At 35.4% G+C, this 19375-nt stretch overlaps 1 protein-coding gene across 6 annotated transcripts in view; it reads left to right on the forward strand.

Annotated features, from left to right (window-relative positions):
- The window catches only part of PIK3CB (phosphatidylinositol-4,5-bisphosphate 3-kinase catalytic subunit beta), a 281740-nt gene that overhangs the window by 56308 nt on the left and 206057 nt on the right, over positions 1-19375 (forward strand). For all 6 annotated transcript variants that reach the window (XM_037843941.1, XM_037843928.1, XM_037843969.1 and 3 more), the window contains exon 2: positions 8412-8517. The gene's annotated coding sequence lies outside the window, so the exon portion shown is untranslated. The remainder of the gene's footprint in view (positions 1-8411; positions 8518-19375) is intronic.

The raw sequence follows: 19375 nt of genomic DNA on the forward strand, positions 1-19375 counted from the left end.
ATCACCACCTCCTTTATCAAGATTTTTCATCACCTAGAACAGAAACTTTACCTTTTAAGCAATAACTCCCCATTTCCTCTTCTCTCTAATCCCCAGGAACTTCTACTCTACTTCTTGTCTCTATGAATTTGCTTCTTCTAGATAGTTCATGTAAGTAGAATCATACAATATTTGTTCTTTTGCGCCTGGCTCCTTTCACTCAACATAGTGCTTTCACAGTTCATCCATATTGTAGCATGTATGGCTGAGTTATGTTCCTTAGTATGTGTATACCATATTTTGTTTATCCATTCATCTGTTGATGGACTTGTTTTGCTTCTACCATTCAGCTATTGTGAATAATACTGCTGTGAACCTTGGTGTACAAGTATCTGTTTGAGTCTCTGCATTTATTTCTTTATATGAATGTATCTAGAAGTGGAATTGCTGGTTTACATGATAATTCTGTGTTTAAATTTTTGAGGAACCACCAAACTTTTCCACAGGGTGCCAGTATTTTATATTTCCACCCACAATGTGCAGTGGTTCCAGTTTTTCTGCATCCTTGCCAACACATATTTTCCATACTTTAAAAAAATTTAATTGTTAACAAATGTACATTTTCCACAGTGTTGTGCTGCCATCACCACCATCCATTACCAAAACTTTTCCATTATCTGAAACAGAAACTCTGTACCCATTAAATATTAACTCCCCATTCCCCACCCCTACTCCCAACCCTGCTACCCTGGAATCTACTTTCTGTTTCTCTCAATTTGCATGTTCTAGTTAGTTCATATAAGTGAGATCATATAATATTTGTCCTTTTAAGTGTGGCTTATTTCACTCAGTATGATGTCTTCAAGGTTCATCCAAGTTGTAGCATGTTATTTTCTGTATTTTTAATAATAGCCATCCTAATGGGTGTGAAGTGGAATCTCATTGTGCTTTTCATTTGCATTTTCCTGATGACTAATGATGTTGGGACTCTTTTCAAGTGCTAATTAATGTTTGTATGTCTTTGCAGTATTTAACCATTTGAGATTGGCTTTTTCTACTCAGCATAATTCCATATAGACCCATCTAAGTGATTGTATCATTAATTTGTTCCTTTTTATTGCTGAGTAGTATTTCTGGGTATGTATATACCACAATTTAACATTCACTTGTTGAAGGTTGTTTCCAGTTTTTGGCCATTACAAATAAAACATTCATGTTCAGATTTTTGTGTTATCATGTTTTCATTTCTCTGGGATAAATGCTCAAGAGTACAATTTGCTGGTTGTCTAGTAATTGCATGTTTAATCTAATAAGAAACTGCCACAGTCCCTTTTATCATTCAAGGATTGAAAGAGAATTCCAATCTATAAACAATATATAAACTAACTGAGCTGCTGCCTTGGTTGAAGTAGGCTTGGAATTCTACCTGCTTAATCTCTACACAGGGATTAATCTCTGCTCTGGCCTCCGCCTTCTTTATACAGCCTGGGGCTGAGGGTCAAATGGGTGTAGTAATCTTAAAAAAAATTTAAATAAGAGTTTGAAGTGATTTAGGCTCCTTATCAGCAAAGCTGTTATTGGAACTCAGTTTTCATGATTCCTAGTTTTTTTTTTTTTTTTAAAATAAATCATAATTTAACTTTCTTAAAAAGTTTGCTCTGAATAGCAGTAGTAATTCTGCTGCTCCATCCTCTTTTCTCCATTTCTCTTTTCCCAAAGGCTAACACTTCGAACCCATTTAGATGACTTTTTGGGGCTCTTTACCTCCGTATATTAAAATAACCTGCTTGCATTTTTATTTTGTATTTTTTCAGTTTTAGGCATTACATATTGACTTTTACCCTGTGAAATACTTTTACTGCCTTGTCTCTTCCCGACCATATACACACACACATACACACACACACATTCTTCCTATCCCACCCCCATCCTCCCAAGTGCTGAAATCACAATTGGGCCATGTTTACCCTGGAGTTAGATAACCTTATAGTCTTATTAATTTTATCATTCCAGGTGGTTTAAAACTTGAAAGGATCAAACAGATCTACCAGATTTGTTACAAAAAGTATTCTCTCCTTGAGCCTCTGATCCAATTTTTTAAAAAATATGCAGTTTTATTGAGATATTCACATACCCTAAAATCATTCACAGTGTACAGTTATTTACAGTTACTATCATATAGTTGTGTATTCATCACCAAAATCGATTTGAACATTTTCCTTACTCCCCCCAAAATAAAAATAAAAGTAAAAAAGAGCACTGAAAACATTCCGTCCCCCCATCCTACCATATTTTTCATTTAATTTTTGTCCCCATTTTTCTACTCAGCTGTCTGACACACTTTTTTAAAATTCAATTTTATTGAGTTATATTCAAATACCATAGAATCATCCGAAGTGTATGATCAGTTGTTCACAGTACTGTCATATCGTTGTGCATTCATCACTCCAATCTATTGTTTGAACATTTTCCTTGTACCAGAAAAAGTAAAAATAAGAATAAAAAATAAAAGTAAAAATGAACACCCAAATCATCCCCCCACCCTATTTTTCATTTAGTTTTTTTGTCCCCATTTTTCTACTCATTAATCCATACACTGGATAAAGGGAGTGTGATCCTCAAGGCTTTCATAAATCACACTGTTACCCCTTGTAAGCTACATTGGTATACAGTGGTCTTCAAGAGTCAGGGCTACTGAGTTGCAGTTTGATAGTTTCAGCCATTTACTTCTAGCTATTCCAATGCCTTAAAACCTAAAAAGGATTATGTATATAGTGCATAAGAATGCCCACCAGAGTGACCTCTCGATTCCATTTGGAATCTCTCAGCCACTGAAACTTTATTTCGTTTCATTTTGCACCTCCTTTTGGTCAAGAAGATGTTCTCAGTTCCACGATGTCGGGTCCAGATTCATCCCTGGGAGTCATATCCTGCGTTGCCAGGGAGATTTACACTCCTGGGAGTCAGATCCCATGTAGGGGAGTGGGCAGTGAGTTCACCTGCCGAGGTGGCTTAGCTAGAGAGAGAGGGTCACATCTGAGCTGCAAAGAAGTACTCAAGGGGGAGACTCTTAGGAATAATTATAAGCAGGTTTAGCCTCTCCTCTGTAGTAATGTATGTTCCCTTATTTTTTTTTTTTTTTTTTTTTTTTAAGATAACTGCTTTACTTCCAACCTGTCCTACTTTACCCCAAGAAAGTTACATAATATAGCAACATTTCTGTGAACTTGCTCCTACTATATCCATCAGAAATTAACAGACCATAGTCATTCCTGGGCATCCCCAGAACGTTAAATAGCATATCTGTTCTTCTTGGATTACTGTTCCCCCTTCCTTAATTGCTTTCTACTGCTAGTTCCCCTACATTCGACATTATAAACCATTTGTTTTACATTTTTCAAAGTTCACATTAGTGGTAGCATATTTTTAATGCTTTCCTTTTTAGAGGTAGCTCTCCTGAACGTGTTCTCCAATTTTCTTGTCTCCTGCCTCTTTTATTATCTCTCTGTCCTTTGCTCTACTTTCTGAGAGATTTTTTTCAAATATATCTCCCATCTCTTCTATTGAGTTATTTTTTGTGATCATTTTTAATTTTCAAGGGCTCTTTTTTATTCTCTGACTATTCCTTTCATAGTATGATGTTCTACTTTTATGAATTCAGTATCTTTATCTCTAATGATATTAATGATAAGTAGGGAGAATTTTCTTCTCTCTGCATGAAAGTTTTTCGTACTCTGTATAGTATTTTTTTCTGTTTGTTTTGGCCCCTGTTTCCTTTGTCTTTCAAATATTTTCTTGAATTGTCTGATGATCCTTGACTGTCCCCAGTTAAGAGCAGAACGTTAACCACTTTCAAGAGTACAGTTCAGTGGTATTAATTATATTCACAGTATTGTGCTACCATCACCACCATCCATTAAGACTTCCATCACCCTACACAGAAACACTGTACCCATTAAGCAGTTAACTCCCTCACCCCTGGTAACCTCTAATCTTTGTTGCTATGAATTTGTTGTCATATGTTTGATGACATAGAATTTGCATTTCTAGGTACTTCATATAAATGAAATCATATAATAGCTGTCCTTTTGTGTCTGGCTTATTTCCAAATGGATTGTTTTTGAAAAATAACTCCCTTATTTTTAGCAAAGTAAGCAGTTTGATGTACTTTTATATCATTCTAAAATTTGCTATATAACATTCCCTCATTTTAAAAAGAGGATAGATAATAATTGATTCTACTTCAAAAACAAAGACTAGAGATTAAATTACTTGCTTCGTTTTATTTTGAAGATAAAAAACGAAAAAAGATTTTCATCAAACTTAATAGCAGCAATTTGAATGGGACTACCCAGAAATGAATTAAATGATATTAATCCAGCCTTTATGATGCGGCTATCATAAAGGTGATACCTAAAGTCTTGTAAGAGGTTGATATTAACAAAGAACGGGACACATTGCTGAGAAGAGAGGGCTGTGAGCTGACTGACCCTTGGACTCAACTATAAAAGGCAAAACTTCATGGAAACTTTAAGAAAACATACGATTTCCTTAACAAGACAGAAAAATCAACTAAAAAACAATAGTTTTGATCACTTTTAAAGTAGTGTTCATGAAAAGATACTATAAAGAAAATGAAAAGATAAGCAACAGATTTGAATAAAATAATTGTAATGCGTATAATTGCGTGCAGAATAGTGCTGACTTAGAAGAGCTTGTGCTGATTTTTTTTTTTTTTGCTTTTTTTTTTAATATTCATTTTCTTGAGATATATTCACATACCATGCAGTCATACAAAACAAATTGTACATTCGGTTGTTCACAGTACCATTACATAGTTGTGCATTCATCACCAAAATCAATCCCTGACACCTTCATTAGCACACACACAAAAATAACAAGAATAATAATTAAAGTGAAAAAGAGCAATTAAAGTAAAGAAGAACACTGGGTGCCTTTGTTTGTTTGTTTGTTTGTTTCCTTCTCCCATTTTTCTACTCATCCATCCATAAACTAGACAAAGGGGAGTGTGGTCCTTATGGCTTTCCCAATCCCATTGTCACCCCTCATAAGCTACATTTTTAGACAATCGTCTTCAATATTCATGGGCTCTGGGTTATAGTTTGATAGTTTCATGTATCTACCGCCAGCAACCCAATTCATTAGAACCTAAAAAGGGTTGTCTATATTATGCCTAAGAGTGCCCACCAGAGTGACCTCTCGGCTCCTTTTGGAATCTCTCTGCCACTGAAGCTTATTTCATTTCCTTTCACTTCCTTCTTTTGGTCAAGAAGATGTTCTCCATCCCATGATGCTGGGTCTCCATTCGTCCCCGGGAGTCATATTACACATTGCCATGGAGATTTACTCCCCTGGGTGTCTGATTCCATGTAGGGGAGAGGGCAGTGATTTCACCTGCCAAGTTGGCTTAGCTAGAGAGAGAGGGCCACATCTGAGCAACAAAGAGGCATTCGGGAGGAGGCTCTTAGGCACAATTATAGGGAGGCCTAGCCTCTCCTTTGCAGCAACAGTCTTCCCAAGGCCAAGTCTTGTGGTAGAGGGCTCAACCCATCAAACCACCAGTCCCTTATGTCTGTGAGCACATTAGCTTGTGCTGATTTTTATCCTCTGTTATCACTGTCTTGAAATTCTTAATAATTTTTGAATAAGAGACCCTGCGTTTTTTTTTTTGTTTTTTTTTTTGTTTTTTTGACTTGGTCCTGAATTTATAAAGGAGGCCTACTATTAAGGCAAACATGTTAATAAAAAATGGTCAAAAGCTGTGATTAAAGGAACATAGAAAGGAACAGATAATGAAAAATTCTTCAATTTCATTTGATCAAGCAAGTGCAAACTGAAACCACAACAAGATACCATTTTATATATTCTATATCAGTACAAATTAAAAAATCTGACTTTACAAGTATTGGAGAGGATGTGTTTTCAATGATAATTTATATACTGCTTTTGAGTAAAGTGATATAATTGGAAGACAATTTTGCATTTTTTGGGTAAAGTTGGGAATTCACATGTCCTGTAACCTGCCAATTCCACTTTTGGATTTATAGCAGGTGCTAAAGAAATTCTTGTTCGTGAGCATCTGGAGATTTCTAAAATGTTGACTAAAGCAAAAAACTGTAAATCATCCCAATGTCTATCAATAGAATTGTTGCATATTTATATAATAAAAGACTATAGAACAATAAAAATATTGCATGGATGAAGCTTAGAAGAATATTTGAGTGAAAACATTCAAGTCCCAGAACCCTCCATACATCGTATAATTTTTTTTTACCATTTTTATAACAGCTTTGTTCATATAATTCACATACCATGAAATTCACCCTTTTTAAAGTGTACAGTCCAGTGGCTTAGTGTATCACAGAGTTGTACAATCAGCATCACCACCTAATTTCAGAACATTTTCAACAACCCCAAAAGAAATCCTATATCCATTAGTAGAAATTCCCCATTCTCCTCACCCTCAACCCTTGGCGACTACTAATCTACTTTCTGTATCCTTGGATTTACCTATTCTGAACATTTTATTTAAATGGAATCATATATGTTGTGGTCTTTTGTGACTGCCTTCTTTCACTTAGCAGGTTTCAAGCTTCATCTGTGTTGAGGTGTGTATCAGTACATCATCCCTTCTTATAGCTGAATAATATTTCACTTTGTGGATATGCCATATTTTGTTTATCCATTCATCAGTTGGTGACTGGGATTATTTCCACTTTTTTTGGCTATTGAATGCTGCTATGAACATTTGTGTAGGAGTTTTTGGGTGAACACATATTTTCAGTTTTTTTTGGGTATACTCCTAGGAGTGGAAGTGCTGGGTTATATGATAACTCTATGTCTAACCTTTTGAGGAACTGCCAGACTTTTTCACAGCAGCTGCACCATTTTACATCCCACCAGCAATGTATGAAGCTTCCAGTTTCTCCACAACCTCATCAATACTTGATATTGTTGGTCTATTTTATTTTAGCCAACTAAGTGCTGATAAAGTGGTATCTCCTTGTGGTTTTGATTTACATTTCCCTAATGGATAACAATGTTGAGTATCTTTTGATGTACTTATTTATCATTTGTATATATATATATATATATTTTATCTTCATTTTATTGAGATATATTCACATACCACACAGTCATACAAAACAAATCGTACTTTCGATTATTTACAGTACCATTACATAGTTGTACATTCATCACCTAAATCAATCCCTGACACCTTCATTAGCACACACACAAAAATAACAAGTATAATAATTAGAGTGAAAAAGAGCAATTGAAGTAAAAAAGAACACTAGGTACCTTTGTCTGTTTGTTTCCTTCCCCTATTTTTCTACTCATCCATCCATAAACTAAACAAAGTGGTGTATATATTTTATAAAGAAATATCTATTTAAACCCTATGCCCATTTTTTATTGGGTTATTTGTCATCTAATTGTTGGATTGTAAGAGTTCTTGATATATTCTGGATACCAGACCCTTCCCAGATATATAGTTTGCAAATATTTTCTCTCATGCTGTGATTTGTCTTTTCATTTTCATGATTGTGTCCTTTAATGCATGAAAGTTTTAGGTTTTGATGAAGTCCAATTTATCAATTTTTTCTTTTGTTACTGGTGCTTTTGAAGTTGTATTTAAGAAACCATTGCCTAATTCAAGGTCACAAAGATATACTCCCATGTTTTTTTTCCAAAGAGTTTTATAGTTGTAGTTGTTACGCTTACATACCTGTTTAATAAAGCAGAAAAAGGGGGTGAGGAGCACAGACCTAAACAAAATAGTGTTTAGGGATATGTACATATGTGATAAAGTTATTTTAAAAGACCAATAGAATAATGTGTATAATTCAGGATTGAGTTTGGGATGGGAGGAGCACATAGGTAGGTGCAATATTAATGATGTTCTATGGGGCAGTAATTTGCAGCACTCATCTTATGCTTGATTACATGCATTTTCCATATATTATTTTGTTTTCTTCAAATTACATTAAAGAGGAAAAGGGGAAAAATGAAATAATTCATGGTTAGCAGCTTGTGACACAAATAGAAGAATGGATTGAGAAGTAGAAAGAAAACTATAATATAGAGGAGAGGTTTCAAGTAAGAGGAGGTGATCTAAATGAGAGAATTTAGAAAGATGAGGACTCTGGAAAGAGGCTAGTCCATTACCTTGTAACTCTGGGCAACTGCATTTGGTCCTCTGGGTTCAGCTGAGTTATACAGGATGTTCTTCCAGCTGTAACATTTTATAATTTTAATATTATGGTTCATGTGTTTTCTATATTTTCTGATATTTAAAAATGTATAGAGGTATAAGCAATTAAATATTATATAAATAGTAAAATATATCTGATTTATTTTAAATTTAGTGCATTTAAATTAACATCTTGTATCTTCAACCTTTTTTGTAGTGTATCTTCTAATCTGAAAAAGTCTTCCACAAAAGGCTTCACCTTTTAAAAATAAGTAATGCCATCTGTTTTCCTAAAAGACTGAAATGGGGGCCAATGTTTTGAGGTAAGTATCCAATTTTGAATTTTTAATTACTTATATTATTTTCCCAGAAGTTAAATATAAAAGGAAAATATGAATATTGGTTATTTCAGGGATTCTAAATCTTAATTAATCTGCATTGAGTTGGGGGGTGGTAAGGTTGAGGAAATTCTAGGCCTTGTTTTAAAATAGTCTGATACTTAGGATTTGGTCTGTCACACAGTCAAGAACACTGTTTCTTAAAGTGGAGAGGAGGAGGCAGTAGTGTTGAAAGCTTTTTAGAGAGGCTAATTGAAAACTGAAGAAGTGTTTTTGGATTTGGCAGTTAGGAAATCATTGCTGCCCCAAGAAGGAGCCATTTCAGGGATATGTTTATGGTTGAAAATGAGCTTGCAGTGGAATAAAGAGTAAAGAGGAGGTATAAAGTCTGAATATTTCAGCTTCTCATTCATTTATTAAACCAATATGTAGTATATACTTGGGATGCAGCAATCAGTTAGAGTGACTGTATATATCTTGGTTAATACTTGTTGTAGATCAGTTAATCCCTAGCTATTTTTTTTAACCCTCTTTAACTCTTAAGCCTATTGGTTTGAACATTAAATTACATATTCTCTCTATTTGTAGTGTTAACAGGACAGACATGTTACCTGCCTTCTTTGGGCTTAAAGTCTAGCAGGCAAGATAAATGCTTATAGACTTGAAATTAATTGATTAATTACAATTGTGATAAGTCATGCAGAAGTTAAACAATGATTACCTGAATGAGTGGTGGAAGTGGAAAGTAGGTGATCTGTGAGTTCATTTGGCAGGGTAATTTCACAGGTAGATTTAGTAGGGAATGTGGAAGAAAAAAATCGCAAATGAGTTCAAGATTTTGAATTCCAGTGGCTGAAAATATGATGGTGTCAAGGAAGAAAACAAGGAAGCCATGAGAAAAGGTTTGTACTGGGGGAAAAGGGATGGGACTATAACATGAATTCTTTTAGAGACATTTTTGATTTCTTAGGTATAGGTAGAACTTATGGAACATTTCCTTAGTGTGAAAATATGAAACTGGACTTAAAACATAATTTATGGTCTGAAGATCTTGGACTAATTCACATACAGTTTAAGCTGCGGAAGGATTGATATTGCTAGTGCAGAGAGTAGAGAGACAGTAAAAGGGTATCATAGGAATTTAGGAAATGCCTATTTTAAATGAGTGGCTGTTGATAAAAAGAATCTGTAAAAGAAAAATAAAAAAATAGGTATGAAGGAAATCAGGATAATGCAGTGCCTTTCTCTGAAGCACAATAAAGAGTTTTAAGGATATGCTCTTCAGATGTTAAAGATGCTGTAGAAAGATCAAGGATGCTGATATCCTAGAAAAGGTCATTGAATTTGATTAAAAGGTTATTGGTAACTGAGAGAACAGATTAAATAGATCAGGATGAATTATAAGAGATTAAGAAGTAAATAGTTTTATAAAAATAATACAGCATGAAGAATAAAGTAGAATGTTTTCCAAGAAATTTAATTGTGAAGGAAGTGAGTCTCTAATCTTTTTGAGGAGTTGAGCTATATGGGAGGAGCTATTTTAGCATTGACTGGCAGTTTAAGTAAAAGGGAATAATCTATTGGAGTAGCTTAAATGTTACAGACAACAGTTAATTGCCCTGAGGGGGTAAGAAGGTTTGAAATAAAGGGCACAAGCAACAGCCTTTCTGCTTTGATACCAGAGGAAAGGAACAGAGGATGAATCAAGAGATAAAGGAATTTTTAGGCAAAGAGGAATAAAACTACAGGATTCCTTATCCTACTGTTTTAATAAGGTAGAAATTGAGGTTATATAGTAGGCATGTAGTTAATCAGTGGGGGAGTTGGGATCCTGGGAGAAAGAAAGTTTAGGAAAAATATTGTAGTGTAATTAACAAATTCACTGTTTATTGAATACCTCCTTTGTGCTATCCACTCTTGTAAACAAGATCTCTGTTCTTATGGAGCAAATCATTGAAGGGAACAAGAAACATACCAAATAGTGATGTGATATCAAAATAATTAAAATAGGGTAGTTGATAATGACTGGTTGGCTACTTCTGAGAAGGTGATTTTAAGGTGTGAATGACAAGAATCCAGCCACTTACCTCAGGCTAGCAGAAAAACCTCAAAATGGAAATAAGCTTAATGTGTCTGAGGAATAGAAGAAGTCTGTTTGGAACAGGGAAGATGAGGACCATAGTTTCATGAGATGAGGCTGAAGAAGTAGGCATAACCAGGCCATGGAGGTCCCCATGGCCCTGGTAGGGAGTTTGTACTCAAGGAGGTCTTGGGGAGGTGTTTTGCTTTTTTTTAAAAGTTTTGTTCACAAACCATGTAGTCCATCCAAAGTATAAAATCATTGGCTCTTGGTATAATCACAGAGTTGTGCATTCAACACTACAATCAATTTGAGAACATTTTCATTGCTCCAAAAAGAAAAATTCCACACCCCTTGTACCACCCCATTATTGACACAGCATTGATGTGGTACTTTTGTTACAATTGGTGACAGAATATTAAAATATTACTGTTAACTATAGTCCATTGATTGCATTAGGTGTATTTTTCCTCATATCCCACCCTATTATTGACACCTTATAATAGTGACTTATATTTATTCTAATTCATGGAAGAACATTCTTACATTTGTACTGTTAACCATAATCATCATCCACAACAGGGATCACTATGTTATACAGTCCAATGTTTTATCCTCTAGCTTTTCTTCCAGTATCATACACAACCCTAAGTTTCTCCTTTTCAACTACAATCGCACCCCTAATTCAGCACTATTAATTATACCTACCATAATGTGCTACCAGCCCCTCTATCCATTTTCAAGCATTTAAAATCAACCTTATTAAAAATTCTGCACAAATTAAGTATCAGCTCCTCATTTCTCTACCCTCATCCTGTTCCCTGGAAACTTATAATCTAGATTTTTTTAAAAAATTCAGTTTTCTTGAGATATATTCACTTACCATACAGTCATCCATGGTATGAAATAAATAAAAATAAAAAATAAAAATAAAAATAAAAGGAACACCCAAATCATCCCCTCATCCCATTCTGTTTTTCATTTAGTTTTTGTCCCCATTTTTCTACTCATCCATCCATACACTAGATAAGGGGAGTGTGATCCACAAGGTTTTCACAATCACACTGTCACCCCTTGTAATCTGCATTGTTATATAATCATCTTCAAGAGTCAAGGCTACTGGGTTGGAGTTTGGTAGTTTTAGGTATTTACTTCTAGCTATTCCAATACATTAAAACCTAAAAAGTGTTATCTATATAATGTGTAAGAATGTCCACCAGAGTGACCTCTTGACCCCATTTGAAATCTCTCGGCCACTGAAGCTTTATTTCATTTCATTTCGTACTCCCCTTTTGGTCAAGAAGATGTTCTCAGTCCCACGAAGCTGCGTTCAGATTCAGCCTGAGATATACTCTAGATTTTAACTCCATGAGTTTGCTAATTATAATTAGTTTATTTCAGTGAGACCATACAATATTTGTCCTTTTGTGCCTGGCTTATTTCACTGAACATAATGTTCTCAAGGTTTATCCATGTTGTTGTGTGCTTCAGAACTCCATTTCTTCTTACTGCTGAATAATATTCCATTGCATGTATATACCACATTTGTTTATCCATTCATCAGTTGATGGACACTTGGGTTGTTTCCATCTTTTGGCAATTGTGGAAAATGCAGCTATGAACATTGTTGTGTTGAGGTTTTAAGCAGAAAAGTGGCATGATATATATATATGTGTGTGTGTGTGTGTGTATGATTTCCTGGCTGCTTTAAGGCATATGGAATATCAGGGGCAGAGGGAAAGTGGGGGGGTTAGTTAAGAGGCTATTGTAATTGACCAGAGATGATGGCAGAGAAACTTAATATAATCACCAGGATGGAATAGAAAGGATTATTGAGCAATAGTAAAGGTGCAGCTTGAGATAAACTAGCATTACTTGGCAGACAGTGTTACTTTAGGCTGCCAAGGTCTTTTAGGTAGAAATGAGGATGAGCAGTTTGATCCTGGTGGTTGAAATAGCTGTCTGTAGGTAAAGGAGATGTGTCAAGGGACCAGAGGTCATGGATGATTCAATACATGTTTATTGAGCACCTACTAATTAATATACCAAGAACTGTGCCAGGTAGAGTGTTATAAGAGTGGACAAAAACAAACCTTTTTCTCATGGACTTGGTATTCTAATAAGCATGGGTAAGATAATAAATAAATGTTGAGTAGTACTGAGTGCTAATAAGCAAAATATATTAGAGAAAGGTAGACCTTGATGGGAGAAGCATAGGCTTGCTATTTTATATGGTGTGGTCAGAAAAGCCACTTTTGAGCTGACAGCTCCAAATGAAGTAAGGGAGCAGGCCATGTGGATATTTAGGGATGGGGGTAAGGGGACATTCCAGGCTGAAGGAACTTGAATACAAAATCTCTGAAGCTGGAAGGTGCTTGATATGTTATAGCAATAGTAAGAGGGCTAGTGTAGCTATAATAAGATAAGTGAGGGAGTGGGTAGTAGGAGGTGACACAGCAGCATGGTGAAGGCAGTGGGGGCATATATGAAGTTATAGGCCAGGGTCAGGCCTTTGGCTTTCTTTGGTGTGATAATGAGGATGAAGATGTAGGAGAAGTAAAAGGTAAGGCTGAGATGTTTAGTACCTAAAGAACTGTGAGGCCAGGTGTATGAAGTATATGATGGTATATGATGGTGTTAATAGAAGGTGGTGGATGATCAAATAGATTGTAAAACAGGTGGAGGGAGTACAGAACGGTGAGTTGTAGGCACAGAAGGCCCAGAGTTCCTGATGAGTTTATTTGGATTTGGTTATTATGCTGCTTTGAATCTATTCTGTCCCCACTAAAGCCATGTTCTTCAATGCAATCTTGTGGAGGCAGACTTATTAGTCTTTTGATTAGGATGGAATGTTTTGATTGAATGTTTCCATGGAGATGTGACCTACACAACTGTAGGTGAGACCATTTTCATGGAGATGTGACCTCACCCATCCAGTGATTAGTTTACTGGAGTACTTTGAGAGTTCATGGAGAGGAGAAGCTCAGAGAAGCTGAGAGAGACATTTTGGAGAAAGTTTGCCCTGGGAGAACAAGCAAAGATGCATAGGAGCTAAGAAATGAAGTCCAGAATTTGCCCCAAAGCAGCTGAAGAGAGGACTCCCAGACACTTAGAGAGAAATGCCTCAGGAGAACCAAGCAGAGAGCTGAGAGAAGCTAAGAGAGATAGAAGTTCGGAGACATTTTGGAGAAAGCCATTTTGAAACACAACCTGGTAGCGAAGGACCAGCAGTTGCCAGCCATGTACCTTCCAGCTGACAGAGGTGTTCTGGACACCATCGGCCTTTCTTCAGTGAAGATATCCTCTTGTTGATGCCTTAGTTTGGACACTTTTATGGACATTTGTGAACTAATAAATCCCCTTCATAAAAACCAATCTGTTTCTGGTATTTTGCATAATGGCAGCTTTAGCAAATCAGAACAGTTAAATAGCATACCTTTGTTTTTGAGCAGTGGAATGGTTAAGTGTATTTTGCTTAATATTTATCATAGATTGTTTTTTTTTAGTAATTTTATAAGCAACACAAATCTTTATGCTCTGCTAAAGGCTAAAGTGGTAAAGAAAGTTGCCTTCTAGTTAAATTTTAGTGAGAGATTCTCACAGGTATTAAAATTCAGGGGCCTTAAAAACAAATCTTATAAAGATTGGGAGGCCTTGCCCCATCAAGCAGATGGAGTAAGACACTTCTGGGCTTTGTCCCCCACAGAATCTCTAAACAACCAGCAAGAACTGATGCAAACATCTTTCTCAAAGCTCCAGAAAATGGTTAAAGGACTGCAGTAAGAGGGCAAGCAAAGAATCAAGGAGAAGTCTACTTAAAATCTTTAGGATCTTGTGCTGATTTCTCATTGGAAACCATGGAGGCAAGAAAGCAGTAGGAAAGAAATTAAAACGGCTGAAAGTAAGAAACTGCCAGTCAAGAATTCTGTAACTGGCAAAACTGTCTTTCAGCAGTGAAGCAGGGATTAAGACATTCCCAGATAAAAAAAGCTGAGAGACGTTGTCACTGTTATACCAGCCTTATAAGAAGTGCTAAGGGGAGTTCTGCAGTTGAAATGAAAGGACACTAGACAATTGGTTGAAGCCACCTGAAGAAATAAATAAGAAGAAAGAGATTTACATGGGTAAATATAAATGCCAGTACTATTGTATTTTTGATTTATAACGCCAACTTTTACTTTCTATAGAATCTGAAAGGCAGATGTGTAGAATGTAATGATAAATCATTGGTTTTGGGCTAATAATGTATATATATGTAATTTGTGACAAGAACTACATAAAGGTGGGGGGCAGAAGAGTATAGGAACATAGTTTGTGTATGCTATTGAAGTTGAGTTGGTATGAAAGCAAATAAGCTTGTTATAGACTTAGAAAATATCAGAGAATTTGCAAGTTCATAGTGACAGAAATTAGAGTGCAGGTTGCGAGGGGCAGAGGGAATAGAATTAATACAAAATGAGTAAAAGGTTTCTACTTGGGGAGATAGAAAAGTTTTAGTAATGGAAGGTAGTTAGGGTACCACAATATAGTGAATGTGATTATACCACTGAATGGTATGCTTGGGAGTGGTTGAGATGGGAAGTTTATGTTGTATATCTGTTCCCTCAATTAAAAAAACAACAACAAAGCAGAAAGAGCAAGTAGAGACAATGACAGTTAACAACAGTACATGATTCTGGGCGGGATCTATCAAGGGAGGAGAGAAGGTTAAAAAGGACATTATTGGGACATATGAAAAAACTGGAATATAGACTTAGTTTTATATCTATGTTAAATGTCTTGAACTTGATAGCTGCATAAGGTGGATATCCTTTTTAGGAAATGTACATGGCAATATTAAGTGTTCAAGGAGCATGATGTATACAACTTACTCTCAAGTGTTCAGGAAATAGATTTATAAAACAGGAAGACAAGTGGATAGATAGATTGATGGATAGATAGATTAAATGACATGGCAAAGGTGGCATAATGTTACAATTGGTGTATCTGGGTATCTGGGGGTGGGGGGTGGATACAGGTATGGTGAAGTTCTCTTTATGCGGTTTGTATTATTTTTGTAACTATCCTGTAAGTATGAAAGTATTTCAAAATAAAAAATTTAATATTAAATCACTTACAAAAATCATTGACAGTAGGTGAATTTTATGGAATGTTATTTTTACCTGAATGAAGTTGTTAAGAAAAACAAGAATGCTTTACCGGAAACTTTTGGTTCCTATGTCTGTGTAACTGGACTGTGATGTCTAGTATCTATATAATTTCAGTTGGCTCAGGAGAAAGCTGTGCTTTTTGATTATTGGGCATGAATAAGTATGGTCTTCTCCCAGGATTGGACAAGATGATTAAATGAGCTAGTATGTTTTTCCTTTTGTAAGAGAGTACTTGCTATCCTCTGAAATTGGGAATGTTATAAGGAATTGGAGAAATTTTGTCCTTGGTTTTGGTTAATAAGCATTGCCTGTGTAATAGGTGAGAAAAGATGTTCATTCAGACGGGTGATAGGCCGATAAAAGCTATTAAAAGGAAAGAAATGTTGACATGATTACACCTCTTGCAGAGAGGTTTTTGGAGCTTTGCAACTTCTTTGGAATGGTCATTAAAATTTAATTTTGAAGTAGATCATATTCCTTGTCTTTGATATTTTATAATTGTGCGTTTCCTTGGTAAATGACATTTTAATTTGAAAAAGTTTATTTTAGAAGCTTCTTATATTATATGAACACTATGAAGCTGTTTAAATGCGCCTTCTGTTTTTTTCTAGTTCCTCTTCCTCCAGTTCTTTATCAGTCTTGCTTCAGAGTTCTTTTTCTGTAATATGCATTTGTGTTTATATAGTTAGAAAATATGTTCATAAAGATTATATTGTTGAGTTCCTCCTGTTTTTGGTTCTCTGATAATGTGATGTGTTTTTGCTTTTACTTAGAAAATAACTGTGGTGAAATTGTAGCATAGTCTACCATAGACAGTAAGATACTGGGAAAGAAATTGTGGCTGCCTGTGTAGCTTGACCTTTCAAAACTGTTTTCTTTGTTGCAGGCATCTCACTTAGCCTTTTGACTGCCACATGACATTAGGAAATAGTACATAAAGGGCAATATAAATGGTTGCCTTGTTGATTTCAATGCAGTTTTCTAGTAAAAGTATGTTAAACAAGTCACATATGTTATTAAATATCATAGTTTTGTTTATGTGGAGGATTACTAGTTTTATGCATAATACATAGAGTACATTTTAGGTGTAATTTAATAAAATTTGTAATATTAAAAATTTAAAATGAAAATCACTTATGTTACTCTAAAAAGGCACTAAATTTTTAATTCAAAATTGTGATGATTATTGAGTTGAGATTAATGTTTACTTTCCATGATCATAAATCCTCCTTTTTTCTGTGAGAAAGGATTTAATACAATTTTGGGGGATGTTTTTCTGCTACTCCTGAACACCCAAGTAACGCTTCTTTAAAACTCTGAAAAGGGATTTTTAAATTCCTGGGGAAGATTAGTGAGCCCCAGCCTGATTTTAAACTTTAATCTTATTTTCCATTGGTGGCTTAGCTGTATTATTTGGCTGTATTTTTAAATTATCATTCAGCAGACAGTTGTTGAGGCCCTGGTGTGTGTCAGGCACTGTACAGAATCCTGAAGATGGAAGAGCCCATTTTTGTCATTCAGGAACTCACTTTCTAGATACCAGCAAAGGTGAAAGGGACACAGCATAACAAGATTGTACCTCCTTGCTCTAGCTGTTAATGTCACTTCCCCCTTAGAATCTAGAGGTAAAGGCAAAGGTTATAAAGAGAAGTGGGGGCATGATTGTGGCCACTCAGGATCCTTAGGAGGAGAAGCAACAGTTGCAGGTGATAGGAAAAAATCTGGAACTTGGATTATGAGTCCCAAACTGTTGATTTGTCATTATATTCTACACAGGTGACTTTTAGATCCTGTAGGAAGTAAAAGTTGGAGTTATAAATCAAAAATACGATAGTACTGGTGTTTATATTTACCCATGTAAATCTTTACTGGGTATCTTTATTTCTTCATGTGGCTTCAGCTAATGAAGTGCTTTCCTTTGAACCTGCAGAACTAGTTTTAGCATTTTTTTGTTAGGCCAGTCTAGTGGTGATGAAGTCCCTCAGGTTTTGTTTATCTGGGAATGTCTTAATCTCACCCTCCCCTTTTTTTTCTTAATTTAATTTTATTGAGATTGTTCACATACCATATAATTATCAAAAGATCCAAAGTACACAATCAATTGTCCACGGTACCATCATACAGCTGTGCATCCATCACCCACAATTAATTTTTTTCTCAATTTTTAGAACATTTTCACTACTTCAAAAAAGAAATAAAGAAAAAAAAAAGAAAACTCGAATTCTCCAATACCCCTAACCCCACTCCCTGCATTACTAACTCATAGTATTACTGGTATAGTACATTTGTTGCTGTTGATGAAAGAATGTTAAAATACTACTAATTGCAGTACATAGTTTACAATAGCTATATATTTTTCCTTATATACCCCTCTACTATTAACTTCTAGTTATAATATCATACATTTGTTCTAGTTCATGAAAGAGATTTCTAATATTTGTACAGTTAATCATGGACATTGCCCACCGCACGATTCACTGTTTTATACATTGCCATCTTTTAACCTCCAGCTTGCCTTCTGGTGACATACGTGACCCTAAGCTTCCCCTTTCCACCACATTCAAACATCATTCAGCACTATTAGTTATTCTCACAGTAACGTGCTCCCTTCACCTCTGTCCATTTCCAACACTGAAGTTCAACCTAGTTGAACATTCTGCTCATAATAAGGACCGCTCCCCATTCTTTAGCCTCGTTCTATATCCTGGTAACTTACATTTCTTGTCTATGAGTTTATATATTATAATTAGCTCATGTCAATGAGACCATGCAATATTTGTCTTTATGTGTCTGACTTATTTCACTCAATATAGTTTCTTTATCAACCTGTATTGTTGTTGTTTTTTTTTTTTTTGAGATGGTTTTGTTCACCCACCATACTTTCTTTCCTAAGTAAACAATCAATGGTTCCCTGTATACTCACATATTAATGTATTCACCGCCATCACCACTATCTATATAAGGGCATCTCCGTTTTTTCCACAAAGAAGGAGGAAGAGTCAAAGAAGGTAGAGAGACAAAAGAAAAAGAAAGAAAGAAAGAAAAAAACCATGACTGCTAAAAAGCAACAGAAGGAAAGATAGAATTAAACTAAAGTAGGATAAAAGACTCAGGCAACATCACCAATGCCAAGATACCATAACCCTTATGTCCCCCTCTTATAGACATTTAGCTTTGGTATATTGCCTTTGTTACATTAAAGGGAGCATAATACAATGTTTCTGTTAACTGTGCTCTCTAGTTTGCATTGAATGTAACTTTTTCCCCAATACCACCCTATTTTTAATACCTTGCAAGGTTGACATTCATTTGTTCCCCTCAAGTAAAAACATATTTGTATATTTTATCACAACTGTTGAGCACTCTAGGTTTCACGGAATTATACAGTCCCAGATTTATCTTTCCTCTTTCCTTCTGGTCCCACATGCTCCTAACCTTCCCTTTTCAACCATACTCACCATCATCTTTGTTCATTGTACCTACATTGCTGTGCTACCATCACCCAAAATTGTGTTCCAAACCTCTCACTCCTGTCTTTTCTTATCTGTCTGTGGTGCTCCCTTTAGGATTTTCCATAAAGCAGGTATCTTGTTCACAAAGTCTGTCATTGTCT

This window comes from Choloepus didactylus, chromosome 1, assembly GCF_015220235.1.
Source record: "Choloepus didactylus isolate mChoDid1 chromosome 1, mChoDid1.pri, whole genome shotgun sequence".
Lineage (NCBI taxonomy): Eukaryota > Metazoa > Chordata > Mammalia > Pilosa > Megalonychidae > Choloepus > Choloepus didactylus.